The sequence below is a fragment of the Plectropomus leopardus genome, chromosome 17, assembly GCF_026936395.1.
Source record: "Plectropomus leopardus strain MGB_pleo_1.0 chromosome 17, ASM2693639v1, whole genome shotgun sequence".
In the NCBI taxonomy this organism is placed as follows: Eukaryota; Metazoa; Chordata; class Actinopteri; order Perciformes; family Serranidae; genus Plectropomus; species Plectropomus leopardus.
Genome location: NC_142192.1, coordinates 20,966,788 through 20,981,798, shown reverse-complemented (window position 1 = coordinate 20,981,798; position 15,011 = coordinate 20,966,788). Strand labels below are relative to the sequence as shown.

At 38.0% G+C, this 15,011-nt stretch overlaps 1 protein-coding gene across 1 annotated transcript in view; it reads right to left on the bottom strand.

Moving 5' to 3' along the window:
• LOC121957896 (TBC1 domain family member 20) overlaps nt 1–15,011 on the bottom strand; it is a 138,151-nt gene that overhangs the window by 74,472 nt on the left and 48,668 nt on the right. The gene's annotated exons all lie outside the window — the stretch shown is intronic.

Genomic DNA, 15,011 nt, shown 5'->3' with positions numbered 1-15,011 from the left:
TAAAAATTAAAAACATAAACAAATGTGTTTATTCATTTATGTATGTATGTATGTTTTTTTTATTATTAAAAACATGTCAATTTATGGATGCTATATTCATTGAATCTTTTCGAAATAAGCCCCTGTTTTCAGAGAAAATGTACAACTTTCACTCTCTCATCAAAATAAACATAATACACAGGTTAAAAAATCTGACGTCATGTGGCATACTATATCACTGCAGTCATCAGCTAACTTTCCATTACACATGGAAAACAAACAGTGGCCTCCTGACAGAAGAAACTCTGCAGAGCAATGCAGTGGCTTAAAAAGTTCTTGTGTAATTTAGCAGTGGTGCTGTAATGTACTACAAAAACCATGCCTGAGAACAGCTGCAGAACAAACATTATTCTGTTTGTATCTTAATCATCAAGATTGTAGTTGACAGTACAATATGCATCCAAGCAGGAAGGCAATCATGCACATTCACTTAAACACAGTCAAATACACATTCATTGCCCAAAATCTGCACTCACTCCCTGGTATTAAACAACTGCCTTCCTCAAGGGCAAACACAGCAGGTAGCCTGAGATCTAATTAGCTAGTTAGCCTTTGGTTGACTGAATAAAGACCCCATCCAAGTGAAATCTGAGCTCAGTTCACGACATTTTACTGTGAGACAGAGGAAATCTGTGCAGCAGTGAACAGTGGGAGAGAGCATTGTGTTGATAAATGGCTGCTAAATACAGCAGCTTCTGATTAAACAGAATCCGAGGAGGTGTTCATAAAAACAAAGAGAGGAATGACTGTAATCAAACAGATTCCATCAAACCACTTGAACTTATCCACTGGGGTCATTGTGCTTGTTTGCAAATCACTAGCCCGCTAATCTGTCTTGAAGGCAAAACAACTCAGGAGTGAGATGTCAAAACATTCAGACACGCCGCGTGTGCTGAATATTTACAGGGGAAATAAGTTTTCAAAGCCCCAAAAGCAACAACAAAAAAAAAAAGGAACTATAAATAACTGAATGGGGCTGATAGAGTTGCATGTCAATAACAATGACTTTCAAAACTAATTTTCCAATTTTGGAATAAAGAAAATGATTGCAGCTTATTTGCATTTTAAATTGCTGAAGGACCATTAAAGAACAAGTAGTGCATGAATAGCTCACTACAAACTATAAATATTATTATCAAATTATTTTTCTGTGTGTTTCCTCTACCTGTTTGATTTCTCAGGTAAGCTGCTTCTCTCATCTTTGATCTGTCAATATGTCATTGATGTCACTTACAGGTCACTGTGACTTTCCCTGTATAATAATGTGTCTGATCCAAAATCTGATTTCTAAGAGCCTTTAAAAATTGAACCATGTTTTAACTTTAAATTATAAAACTCCTAGTTCATAGAAAAGTCTATGCATCCATTATGAAAACTAGTATAGGAGCAGAGGAGTTGAATCTGTCATTTTGCAGTTCTTGCTAATTGCTTACGCATCGTTAAAACTAGAATATACGTTAATAATTCCCCTTATAGAGGTGTGATTTGAGTCTATTTTTATGTATCCTGAGAAACTCCAGCCCAGTCCCCAGAAGAATAAGATGTTTCTGCAAACCAGAAATATGTTTCATTTGCACCTCTCATACACACCATATCAAAGCTTCTAAAGTGATGTAGTTACAGTTATATGTATACGAGTTGGCTTTGTCATCACGGGGTGAAGAGTGAAGAGGATGGTGGATGATGTGAAACTAGGCAACATGGATGCCAACCTGCAGACCTCTGCATACCATTAATCGAGATCAACAAACAGCAAAACCGTATGATTTTTAACAACACTGCTGCATTTCAGGCTATGATTGCAACACCAAAAGTTGGTGTTTTTTAGTTACACGCATTTTCTTGCAACAATTGTGACACTTAAACTGGGTGGTTTTAAGCAACATTTTGTGGCATTACTGGCCATGATTAAAGCATAGTTTTAGTTACACATAGCAGGATTTCCAGGAGCAATTGTGCCACCAAAACTGGATGTTTTTCAGCAACTTATCACAGTATTTCCAGTGGATACTGTACCACCAAAACAGCAATTTATTTTAGCATTTCCAGTGGCCATTGTGCAACCAAAAGCAAGTGTTTTTAGTGACGTTTCGAGGCATTTCCTGCCCAATTTGTGGCACCAAAAGAAGGTGCATTTCAGCTACACATCACTGCATTTCCAGACTGCATTTCCAATAGTAATTGTGCCATTAACTAGGTGTATTTTAGTGGCACACTGCAGCATTTCTAGCCATGATATTGGCACCAAAACCAGGTATTTTAAGATAATCATGACCAAGTAGTTTTTGTATCTAAAGATAATAACATCGCAACCAAAGCTTTAACCTTGACAGCATAAAGAAATGTAAAGCAACATATCTGCTACAGTAGTAATGTACAAAATGCTAAATATCTGTGGTTTGCAGAAATGTAAAATGCCCGCATTTATTCTGGTTAATAACTTGATCGGGTTGGGTATTTGTGAGTTTTTAAGCATTATTGAAATCTTTAAGCATATTTGGTCCTTTGTGGAGATTTTTTTTAACCATTTCCTAAAATCTCAAAATGGGGATTGACAGTGGACTAAAGCAATAAAGATGAAGAGTTTCCCAAAGAAGCATGAAGTTTTCATCAAAGACATTGGATGAAGATGTTTAAACTTATCCTTCATGGCAGTACCTTATAACCAACTGAAGTATTGTTTCTTTTAGAGGTGAAAAGATTTTTTTGTCATCAGATCATTTGAAACATCATATTTACAGAGATCATCTTTGGTTTTGTGCCTGAGCTATCTGCCTTCAAACTCTGCATCAGTCAGGAAAAATTGTTACCATAAATTTTACTCATTGCAATAAAATGGAAATAGAGTCTTATTTGTCATTTGGTGCCTCCATCTTTCTACCTCTCCGGAGAATGTTTCCTGCGTGAGGTTAAGCAAGCATAACCATGATTAACTGGAAATATGACTGAACAATCCTCTGAGCGTCTCTCAGTCATTATGCCTAAATATGACAGAGTGTTAATACTCAGAGATTTTAACCATTCATAAGGGAGAAACAAAGAAACTGGAGCCACGAAGTGTGAGGAGAACAGAGATATGACTGGACACTAATGAAGATGTATGTTGCCACTACACATCGCTCGGTGTGTGTGTGTGTCTGTGGAAATGTGTGTGTGTGTGTCTACTTTGGAAGAATGGACTTCATCAGGATCTAAATTGCCTCTAAAAGAGCTTGATAAATGCAAGTAGAAAAAAAAAATTACACTTGTCAGTTACAATTTATTCAAATAGTAAAACGTCTATTGCTCTATCATCCATGTCATGTCTGTAAATCTATCTGCCATTATCACATCCTACTGATTCATATATTATCCCCCGCTGTCTTTTTTTTATCATCACCTTGCTGTGCAACTGTATTTTTAAAGTCTTTTTTAATAAAAAAAAAACATCAAATATTACAGAGTCTACCCACATTTGTATATGCTGCAAAGCAAATTCTCGCCTTATTCAGATTCCCGCTGCCTGTCACAAACATTTGGACACAGATTAACAAGAAAGCTCTTGTGACCTCTGACCTTTGTTCAAGAAACAGCCTGCAGCAGAACTGGACTCTTGGGTTGCCTGTTCTGCAACAAAGTCACTTTAAAATGGAAACAAAGACTTTGCTACATATTTATATAATTGTTATGTTGTTGTTTATGCCATGTGTAAATTGACAGCAACCCAGCAAAATTAAAAACAGCAGCAACACAAAGTTAAGACAAATTTACATCAAAATTGTTATCCAAATTACTGAATATCTGGCAAAAGAAAATGTGAAATAATGCATATTTCCACCACTACTGCTGTGCAATTATTAGCACTTGGGTGCATCAAGATAAACACTAATTTTCCAGCATCGCAGATGAGGAGGGTATTATGAGACATCAGACCTGAAAAATGATGTAAAAAAAATGTGATGGAACTACTGTATTTATGTTTGTTTCCTGTTTTAATTTTGGGCTACGATACAAGTTGTGTTTCCATCATAATGCAGCACAAATTTGAAACCAAAATTTTGCATTGTGGGTAATATAGCCATAAGGTTACAACAAGGGAGAAGAATGTGTGGAATACAAAAAAGGAGACATCTCTGGTTCTGCTGCATTCACTTTAATACAAACAACCAGGTCTCACTATAGAAGGAGACCTTGTGTCTCAATGAAATTACCTATAAAAATAAAAGTTTAAATCTGAATAAGTAAATACAAATTCTTTTGGATTAAACTGGCCAACACAAGTCCAACAACGTATATGTTTGCAATGTTAAATTGGTGGAGTGCTCTTTTTATAAAGTTAAACAGCATGTTTTCCGAGCTTGCAAAACTGTGCCAAAAAGCTTGCTACATATTTTCATACACTTTCAATGTGTTTCTAGCTTCAGGGTGAAAACCACTAGATCCTAATGTAGTTTCCTGAGGCATGGATGTGATCAGTGCCATGTCCAATACACACGATCACTATAAACAGGCTTCCAGTAGCACTGTTACTTCTGAGATCAATGACTAAAACACTCTTTTTAATTATAGGAGAAAATTATATGTAATGTTAGATTTGTTTTTCGGACTGTTTCAGTCTCTTTCTTTCAAATTAAGCAGATAGAGGAAGAGTGTGGATGAGAGGAAACAGAAGATATTGTAAGGGGCAAAAGAGAAAGGACATGAGGAGGAGAAAGAAACTGCAGCAGCTGGAATTGATTTTTTAGGAAGCGACAGAGAGAAGCAGGAAACTGCTGCTACATCCCCTCGAGCCTCCTCTGACACACACACACACACACACACCTGTGAGAACGCACCTGCACATACACACTTTGCTGAATCTGCACATAACACACATATTCTCTTTCTCTCACACACACACTCACACACACCTCTGCTTCTCCGACTCATTCCTTTTAACCTTGCACAAACCCAGACTCAAATCAGTGGCGAACATTGAAAATGTTTCTTTGTTGGGTTTTTCTTCCCATCAGAGCAGCTAAATTAGCTCTCTGGTAGACTCTGTAACACTTCAAAAAGCAACACGGGAACGGAAATAATGAAAAATACCTGTGTGTGTGTTTGAGTACTATTCATTACAATGATATTGATCTGCTCAGAGGAAAAAGCTCTGAGGCTACCACTGCCGCTGTTTCGTTTGGAGGCCACGACAGCGTTTTGATTTATGATGAGTCAGCAGAATTTATTTGGCTATGAGCTTTAGAATAGAAAAACTGGCTGTTTGTTTTGTATGTTTAAACTGCATTTCTGTAAAATTGAGTGCAAGATGTGAATCAAATATTTCTCATGTAGCTGCCACATTTAGGCTACGCCATTTCCCCGTACACCAGACAGCAGTGAGCCAGTCTTGAAGTCATGCTGAAGTGGTACGAGGCTGAGGGAGATCGATTCTCTCCTTGTGCGTATTATTTTTTGTCTTATTAAAATGTAAAACACCAGAGCAAAAGGATAAGAAGCAGTCCTCCAGGATTTCATGATGTTACAGTTACAACAATTAACAGAAATTCAGTCAATGCCAGTGAACTCTTCGCAACCTTGCAATTTTGTCCAATCACAACTTTACTGCAAATTTAACTATCGAGAAATCTAAAATCTCACTTCACTGTAGTGCTGTGCACAGCATACTGATCTGCTTAGCCCCTCTCTCCTTGTTTTTGACTACTGCTGTGCCTTGGACGTCTCACAAGCACACACAAACACACACACACACACACACACACACACGCACGCATGCACGCACACACACACACAGTGACAGGAATAACTGTCAGCAGCACACGGCTAACATTACCCAGTGTTTATTCATGACTGATTTATTTCAGTCTCGGTGTGAGCAGCACCATAACGCGAAAAACATGAGGCCTCCCTGCAATTTCCTGCCGCACAGAGTAGCCAATTTGAAGGATACTCATAAATACAAACGCACAACAAAATTTAACAAACCACTTAAGAGCACTGGAGACAGATTATTGTATTGAGTAACTTTTGGAGCTTTTTATCTTTACAAGCTGTCAGAGGAACATGTCCTCCTCCTCACCTACCGATGAAGCTGCATGGTGCATGGTGTTACTCTCTCACCTGCAGAGTATGTTTCATCTGTAATATATCCCATTTTTCCTATTAATTACTGTCTTTACAATCAGGTCGGCCTGTTTATCCTCATGGACACGTTACCCTCTAAACCTTCCTAACTGGCTCTTAAAATCATTTTTACACAACGTTTTACATCATTTTTCAATGCATTAGGATTGTCTGTGCAAATTATTCTGTAAAAAATGGTCACATAAACTTACTAAACTTAAGAGAAAGCAGGAAATTCACCAGCCAACTCCCTGCTTGACTCAGTAATTGGTTGGATAACTTTAATGTCAGGAACTCCTCACATTTCCTTCTGCTGGGAGGTAAAATGGTGGAAACTGAGTATTGAGTAAAAACTAAAGCTGCAGTTCATCTAGTGAAGTTGCCAAATTCATCCTCAACTGGTGTTGTGTGTTGTAAACTTCCTAAAGGACTAAACAAAATAAATGAACTGTTGCTTTAGATAAATACATCTGAGGTTTTCCTTTAGCGAGGCTCACCGGTGTGAATGTGTGTGAACAGAAAGTAATGAAAAACAGCACGTTTGCTCAACCAGCTTAACCCAGACAAATAAAGGTTAATGAAAAACGAGCCCTTAAACTGAATGTGTAATTTCTGCAGGAGGCTGTAGAGCGTGCGTTTGTGTGTAGTACAGCAAAGACACGACTCACCTGTGTGTGTTTTTTTCTACGCTAACCACACACACTCACAGCCACAGGAAAACCCTGTAAAGTTACTGTATAATTATGCAAAAGAAAACTGACTGCACATGCTCCTGAAAACGAACAAGTGATTCTTCAAAGCAAATCAACAGTTGTAGAGTTCCCAGTAAAATGAATGGAAATATGAATATGGATCAGAGTGCTGCCTTTTCTGCCCTGTCAGCTTTTCTTTATTTTTTTTATAAGAAGCATTGCAGCACCACAGACCTACTTTTCCTACTTTTTCTCTCCTCATACCCTGCATATTGCACCAGAGTCTCTCAGACGCATGTAAAACTGCTCCAGGAAGAGAGAGACTCATAACGAGTAAACATTTGTGTCGGTTTGTTGGTCTTTTCAGTGCTCTTTCAGGTCACCGTCAGCTAAAGGAAATCACAAAATTATGACGCAATACGTGTAAGAAAATCCTGAGTAAATATATATAAAAATGTGTATATATATATATATATATACTTGTCTTTATGGTATGATAGCCACATTTTTTGTTTGAAAAAAATAAGAAAAGTCAGATAATCATTTCTTTAATCTGTGCGGATAACTGCATTAGAAACTAGATTATAAAGAAAAAGTTTCGAGACAATTTTGTAGCCTTTAGACCAGTCGAAGTCTTCACACAGCAGCCCTAACTGCATGACTTGTTTCTTTAAAAAGTTGTTTACATTTTTTTGCCAAAATCTCAAACGCTGTTTTTTGTGATAGACCAACTCAGACAGCAGGATCACAGTAGAAATTTGTCCATATTCCAGTTGATAAAAATCAAAAAAACATTTGATATAATATGCCAATTGTCTCTGGTGACTTGTGCAATCTCTGCACAATATTAGAAACCAGTCAGTGTGAATTAGAGTTTATTAGGTCTTTGGGTTTATAAGGTCAGAGTTGAAACTGAAGGTCATGATGCTTTTGCTGTTGTTTCTCCTCATCCCAGTTGCCAGGAGAAAATGTTGTTATTGTGCATTCTCCAAACAACAAATACATTACATTTGCACAATTTATATGTCTCATATCAATGTTTCTATTGCTGTGTTTCCAGTGGCATGTTAGGCTCCAAACATGGGTGTTAAGTGGTGAACAGTCAGATAAAGTATGACGAGGACAAAGCAGCATTTGGAGACTGGATTCTATCTCCAAAACCTGGGTATTTTAGGCCAGAACATGATCTTTTCCCTACCATTACTAGGTGGCTTTTGTTGTCAAACTTAACCACACATTAACCACAGTGCTGGTAAAACGTAATTTGTCAATGTAGCCACTACATATAATGGGCATACATAACATAATGTATCTGTGGTTTGCATACATAACCAACATTTTGCTGGGGATTTGGTTGTGCTCTTAAATGATGAAACAGTCTCAGAAAAAAATAACCGGAGCACATCTTAAAAAAGAAAAAAAAAACCCTAAAACCTGTTTGTTTTCTTTGGCTCTCATTTGATTTTCTAAGTTTTATTTTGTGGATTATACATTTAATCCTTCCTCTTTTTATATATCCACTTTTGTCTCTTATGTTTTTTGAGGCACCTTGTAAATTGCTACATCAATCAAGTGCTTGTTTAATAGGGTGGACTGTGTTCTTGCTTTTATAGAACAAAACAGCTACAAGAAAGAGAAAACATTTGTTTCAGTACTGTTTGGACAAATTAGATCAGTTTTACAGTGTTTACTTTAAGCATTGGTATTATATGCTGCTTAGTAAATTACATTAAATACTTTAGTTAAATCAGGATTTGTAATTCTAGTAACCTCAAGTGCCCAAGAGGATGAAACACTTAGCAGTAGATTAAAATAAATACATCTCTAAAAAACTATAATAAGATAAAGATAAGACTGGTGGTAGCCTCTAATAAAAAAAAAAACTTAGGTAATCAAGAGAATAATCAAAACTGATGTGTATACAAATTACTGCATGAGGTAAAGAATGACAAAACCTTAGCCACACCTGAACCCTCTCTTTAACCAAGTTCCTGTGCAATGATTTTTCAGCACGTCCACTTCCCTAAGATAGCTAACAAACTGTTCCCAAGCCAACTAAGAAACTGTAACTCTGGCTTAACAGGCGCAAAACAGCTGACACGACGACACACACACACACACCCTAACACAGCGGTATATTACCGGTCCACCAGGGAACTAAACTGCTTACAGGACACACTGGTAGGAGTCCTTAATGACCTGAAGTAAGTGTGTGTGTGTGTGTGTGTGTGTGTGTCAAGAATGTGTGGACACAAACAATTTTTGTATCTGCATTTCGGCATGTCGCACACAGTGTGGGGGTGCGTGTGTCTCCCTGTGCTCCTGAGCATAACTTTGTTGCATGCAGGTGTTTGTGTCACTGAGTGCAAGATGCTTGTGTGTGTGTGTGTGTGTGTGTGTGTGTGTGTGTGTGTGTGTGTGTGTGTGTGTGTGTGTGTGCATGTGTGTGTGGATCAATAAAGCCATAGCCGTAATAAGCCAGCTAAACTGCTGTGACAGTATTGCAGCTGTCTCTGGAGGACAGATATGAGAAACTGTTGTCTAATTTCCCTGAACAGCACAATTCAGAAAGTGCTTCATTTTCTAACATCTCATGCATAAACAAACACACATACATACACACACACACTCACTCACACATGCACATTGTTAGGATAATAGGTTAATGGACGGAATAAATAAGCACCACTAAATTGAAATTTAGTATCTTGACTTAAGAGTATAATTAAGTTTTAAGTAAGAAAAAAATTGTTTAAACTCTGATTTAATGACACACTGAAAGTTGAGCTCATATTGAGATAAAAGACTTAAGAAACTAGAAATAAACACATCCAAAATCTCCATAATAAATCCAGTTTGGACCATCTGCATTTGTGCAAACATGTTCTGTCCCGAGGAGGACGTAAAACTTTATGTTGGACTGGCCAGTGCTGTACTATAGTGAGTTTAATACTGGAGTGATGTGAACATTGTGTGAATTCAGATGTAACTATTCAAACTGACATGGCAGTGACTCAAAAACAATGTTCATTTGTGTAGCCTCATCACATACACAATGTCACGTCCCTAAAATGTCGCTGAAACATCAACGACATTTCAGCAAAATGTTCACTGATGTGTGTCTTTTATCAGTAAAATTTTCACTGATGTGTTTCAGTCGTTTTCTGCCAAAATAGGCAATCTTGCATCTTGACAATTCCATTTTATTGCCTTTTTTTTTTTTTTTTTAAATCAACATTTCACTGAAACCCCATTTTTTTAACCGAATCAAGGATGCATTTGTAAATCCAATCTTACACTCTACAATAAAATGATAAAGCTGATGTTTCATGCATTGTATTTCTACAAGAATTAACAAATAGTGTAATCACACAATCACTACGTTCAGCGCTCTGCTGCTCCATCTCCCCAGATGGAGTACCACTCCGCCACTCCAAGAGTGCAGTGCTCTGGATAACCAAACAGCACATCCCAATAGCGCTCCAAAGTAACAAATGGTCCAGTTTTTCAGGCACTCATAGTAAGTATTTCTGAATGTATCCCAAAATGCTTTTGTTGCGAAAACACAAGTCGGGAGTCTGGAGGCAAACAAAACATTTCTGGTCTCAAGGACCTACACTTTGTACATTGCACTTCCAGTCTGCAACTCCCCAACCACCTACTTTTAAAAGCCCAAGCGGTACATAAATGTAGCGTTTCGTTATGTGAAAGAAACTTCATCTCTGAACATAATCCATGCAGCGATTATGTCGCCACAAGACCGAAATTGAGGCAGCAGTTAATGACAAACAAATGCTTAAAGTGCACTCTCTCTCACACACACACACACACACACACACACACACAAAAGGAAAGAGGAAGAAATGGAAGAAACCTCATAAGAGGCAATACAAAAAGATATCCCCTCCTCCTCAGTTGGCTAGTAGATAATGGCACCAAAAAAAGTATCCCAAATGTATAAGATTTGGGGCAACATAGGCTACAAACGTGGCCTCAATCAAAATCTAAATAGTCCAATTTTTCCATAAAGCATACACTGAGCATGTGACATACATTTCTAGTCTTATCCTCACTAATAATGAAAATAATCTGCCAATGTTTTCTTTCTGCTGAAGGGGGAATCTTTCAAAGGTCATTTATGTGTAAAATATAAATATTAAAATTAAAAAAAGAAAATGAGAGCAGAGTACTCAACATTTGAGATTTGATCATTATGAAGTTCCTCGTTAAGGGTCATCAAAGGGCCCTAAGGCAGGTAATTAGGTATGTCTTGGGCTGGTGAGTGAATGAGTCAGCCTCAGTTACATTATATCTGTCCCTGATCATAATGTTCAAAGGAGAAACCAAAACTTATCCACAGATCAGATTTCACTATAATCGAGGTGAAATAATTTCGTCTTGCCATTACACATTCATCAGTTAAGAGAAGTTTTAGGTGAGTTTGAGAGAAGGCTCCTTGAAAACTTGAGTTCACAACAAAAGTGCTTTTTTTAAATTCACCGAACCTCATGCAAGGTCATGCATCCACTGCTGTGTGTTGCTGTGGTCTCATTAATGAGATTCGTGTACTTGTTTAGACTAGAGGAGTATTGCAAATAACAGAGTAAAGTCAAATTTAGGAAGAAACATTGTAAATATTGAACCTATCAAACTGTTGAAGCAAATACATGTAGGCTACAATATTAATAAACAATGGTTAGTTTTGTTGGTAACTTAATATCATAAAAGACAATGACAAACCTTTTATGTATCCAACAAATAAACCATATTCATACAAAATAAACTTTCCTTTCCATCACTTACATAGACACCCTTACAGTTTACACATGCATGAAGGTGAATCTGTTAAGCCCCTGAAAAAAAGGGGGGAATAATAATCCTATGTTTCTAATATTATTCAAAGTTTAACACAGCAAATCATGAACCTCATAAGGCTTTATATAAAAAGGCAATGAGTACTTTATTATAGGATAAATATGTGCATGTTCATTAGTGTCTGTCAGTATCTATCTAGAAAGAGCACATGTGCAACACCCGCAACGGATACTGTACTCAGAAATAACAAACCTATGTTTCACTATTGTAGAGGGGTTGATGGGGGGGCAGACCACCAAGGAAATAATGATGGGTGGGTGCAAGAAAACAAAAAAGAATGAGCGATGCACAAGAAACAGGTGTGTACAAAACTGACACCTGTGAGATATGAAATATAAAAGTGCTTACACACACGGATGCATGAAAGAATCTGTTCACATATGGGTACAAAATACACACACACACGCGCACACACATGCACGCACGCACGCACACACACATGCACACACGCGCAAGTGCACACACAAGTTCCCTGGACTGGAGAGATGAATGATGCAAGGATGTGAAATTACAGCTGAGGGTATCTGATGGTCCGTCCAGACTCTCCTCTCCTCCATCCTCCTCTCATCTTCTCCTCTCTATCATCTCCTTTCCTCTCCTCCATGGTCTCCTCTCCTCTCTCCTCTGTTTATTGTTGTGTTCATCCTCGGGCTAATCTTAGTCACGGCTGTCTGTTTGCGTGTGAAGGCGAATCATCCGAGAGCAGTACAGTGGTTTATTAAAGGAAAACCATTAGCCGTCTGTTTGACTCCATGCTCCTTCTCTCTTTCTCTCTCATGCACACACGCACGCACGCATGCACGCACACACACACACACAAAGTCACCCCAATTGGCCTATTGTTGCTCCCCCTGCTTTTATCTCTCATAGAATATACATGATGCTACCATTACTGGAGGAGAAGAAGAAGAGAAGAGAGGAAACAGAGGAGAGACTTTGACTTGTAACCTCCTTTTATTAAAACATGTACCAAGCACTAGTTACAGCACGGTATAAAACCAACCCGTGCATCTCCCACCTACCAGAGTAGAAAAGTAGAAGAGTAATCCTCATTTAATGACTCAGTGTGTGATTAGCTCATTTCCTAGAGCATGTGTGTGTAAGATTGTGCATGTGTGTGTGAGTATTTATAAAGAACAATAATGGATATATACATACATGCATGAATTTGCATGTATTCATATATATTTACTGCACTCAACGTGCCAATAAAACACATTTGAGAGGAAGATGGAGAGCGAATAACAGAGTGGGGGGGAAGTGTGATCACGTTTCCTGCAAGATGGCAGTGTGAGTGTTAAAGCATTTATTTTCACAAACTGTAGCAGCCACTTTAAATATTAAAGTCATTCAGTTTTTCTGTTAAACCACTTAAGTGCTGCTGCTGCTGCATCACGCTGTGTCATGCCTCTCTGCCTGCCTCTACAGCGACACAAAAAGCAGCCTGGATGGAGCTATAGCATGTTAATTATGTGTTATTTCAGCTCAATTATAGTGGGTTAGAAAGCATTTATTAACTGTTTAAAGCTACAGTTAATAACTTTCATTTAAAAAAACAACCTTTTTTTCATATTTGCTGAAACTATCACTATATTCACACAACCCAAATAGAGACAGATAATCTTTGAAAAAGAAATCATTTCTCTCTTTACTCCATTGCTGTGTCTATTGCGCATTTCTAATGGCCTCACTGCATGTCAACGAAAACAACGTATCAGAGCTGAGGCGTCTCTAATGCAGCTGCCAATCGTGTCAGTCAGAGCTTGTGAACTGTGATCAAACTGTCAAACCAGGCAGCGCTGATCAAATATGAATCAAGATTCTGTATTGCATTGCTTATTTCTAACTTCAAATTTTTCTCTGAAACAAATTTGAAGTTGTCAGCAAGACCAACGTACTCATTTTACAACTGCACTAAAATATGTTTGTGAAAGCATTTGAGGTGAGAAAAAAGCAATGCAGTAACAGCATCTTGATTTATATTTGATCTGCGCTGTCTAGTTACAAACTGTAGCTTTAAATACCAACCAGTAGGATTCTTTGTACTCAAAAGGCTCAAACACTATATTCTGGAAAAACGCAGGGTACTATTGCCAAAAAAATTCCAGATGCAACAAAAAATATCTTTAATTAAATAGAAGTATTTTAACAAAGAATAAGGAAGAGAAATATAAGAGATAAAAAAAAGATTTAGATAGAAATGTAAAAATGCATGTAATGTAAGTATTAAAATGCTCAAGTACACAATTTTGTACATGCTTGACTGCGAATATATAGATGTGTAGGGCAGTGCAAATACTTGTGCTAATAAAACTAGTAGTTATTCCTTTTTTGACAAACCATTTAATACTCAAATTCACAACAGCCAAATCAGGAAACTGATGATGCATGTCATTTTTGGGTGTGTGCAGAAGCACACAATAAACAAATGTATTTGAAAGATTATTATTATTTATTTTACATTTTAGATTTTTTGTTGCTAGTGCTGTGTAGTTTCTGTTCTGTTCTTAATCATTGCACATGCATGCATGCAAACACACACACACACACACACACACACACACACACTCTCTCTCTCTCTCTCTCTCTCTCTCTCTCTCTCTCTCTCTCTGTGGTGGTGTATGTTCGCTGCAGAGCACAAGAGACTGTTGCTGTTAAAAAATGCACATCCTGCTCTGTTGCACAAGCTGCTGCCGCTGCTGCATGGCAGACAAAGTGGGTCAGTACACACACACACATACACACACGCGCGCACATACACACACATACACACGCACACACTCATGCACACAAGGGACGTTGGCAGACTTGCATTCATGTGTTCTCTCTTAATATCTCTTTTTCTTTAATTCATTTAGGCTACTCTCTCTCTCACACACACACACACACACACACACACACACACACACACACACACACTCACGTACACACACACGTACACACACAGTAATGCCCCAATAAGAGCGTTTCTCTTTATTTTGGCAATATTTGTTCCAGCTGTTCCAGCACTCTGAGCCCATGGTGATAAAGACTGTATGAGAGAGGAGAGCAGACTTAAGATAGACCTGCACAACAGAAACAACAGCAGAGAAGAGGAGAGGAGAGGAGAGGAGAGGAGAAGAGAGGAGAGGAGAGGAGAAGAGAGGAGAGGAGAGGAGAGGAGAGGAGAAGAGAGGAGAGGAGAGGAGAGGAGAGGAAATAAAAGGGAGAGGAAATTAGTTAAAATAAAGGGAAAAAGCTGAGAAGAGGGGGGAGGAGAGGACAAAACAAAAGAGTGGAGGATGAGAGAGAAACAACAGAGGGTAA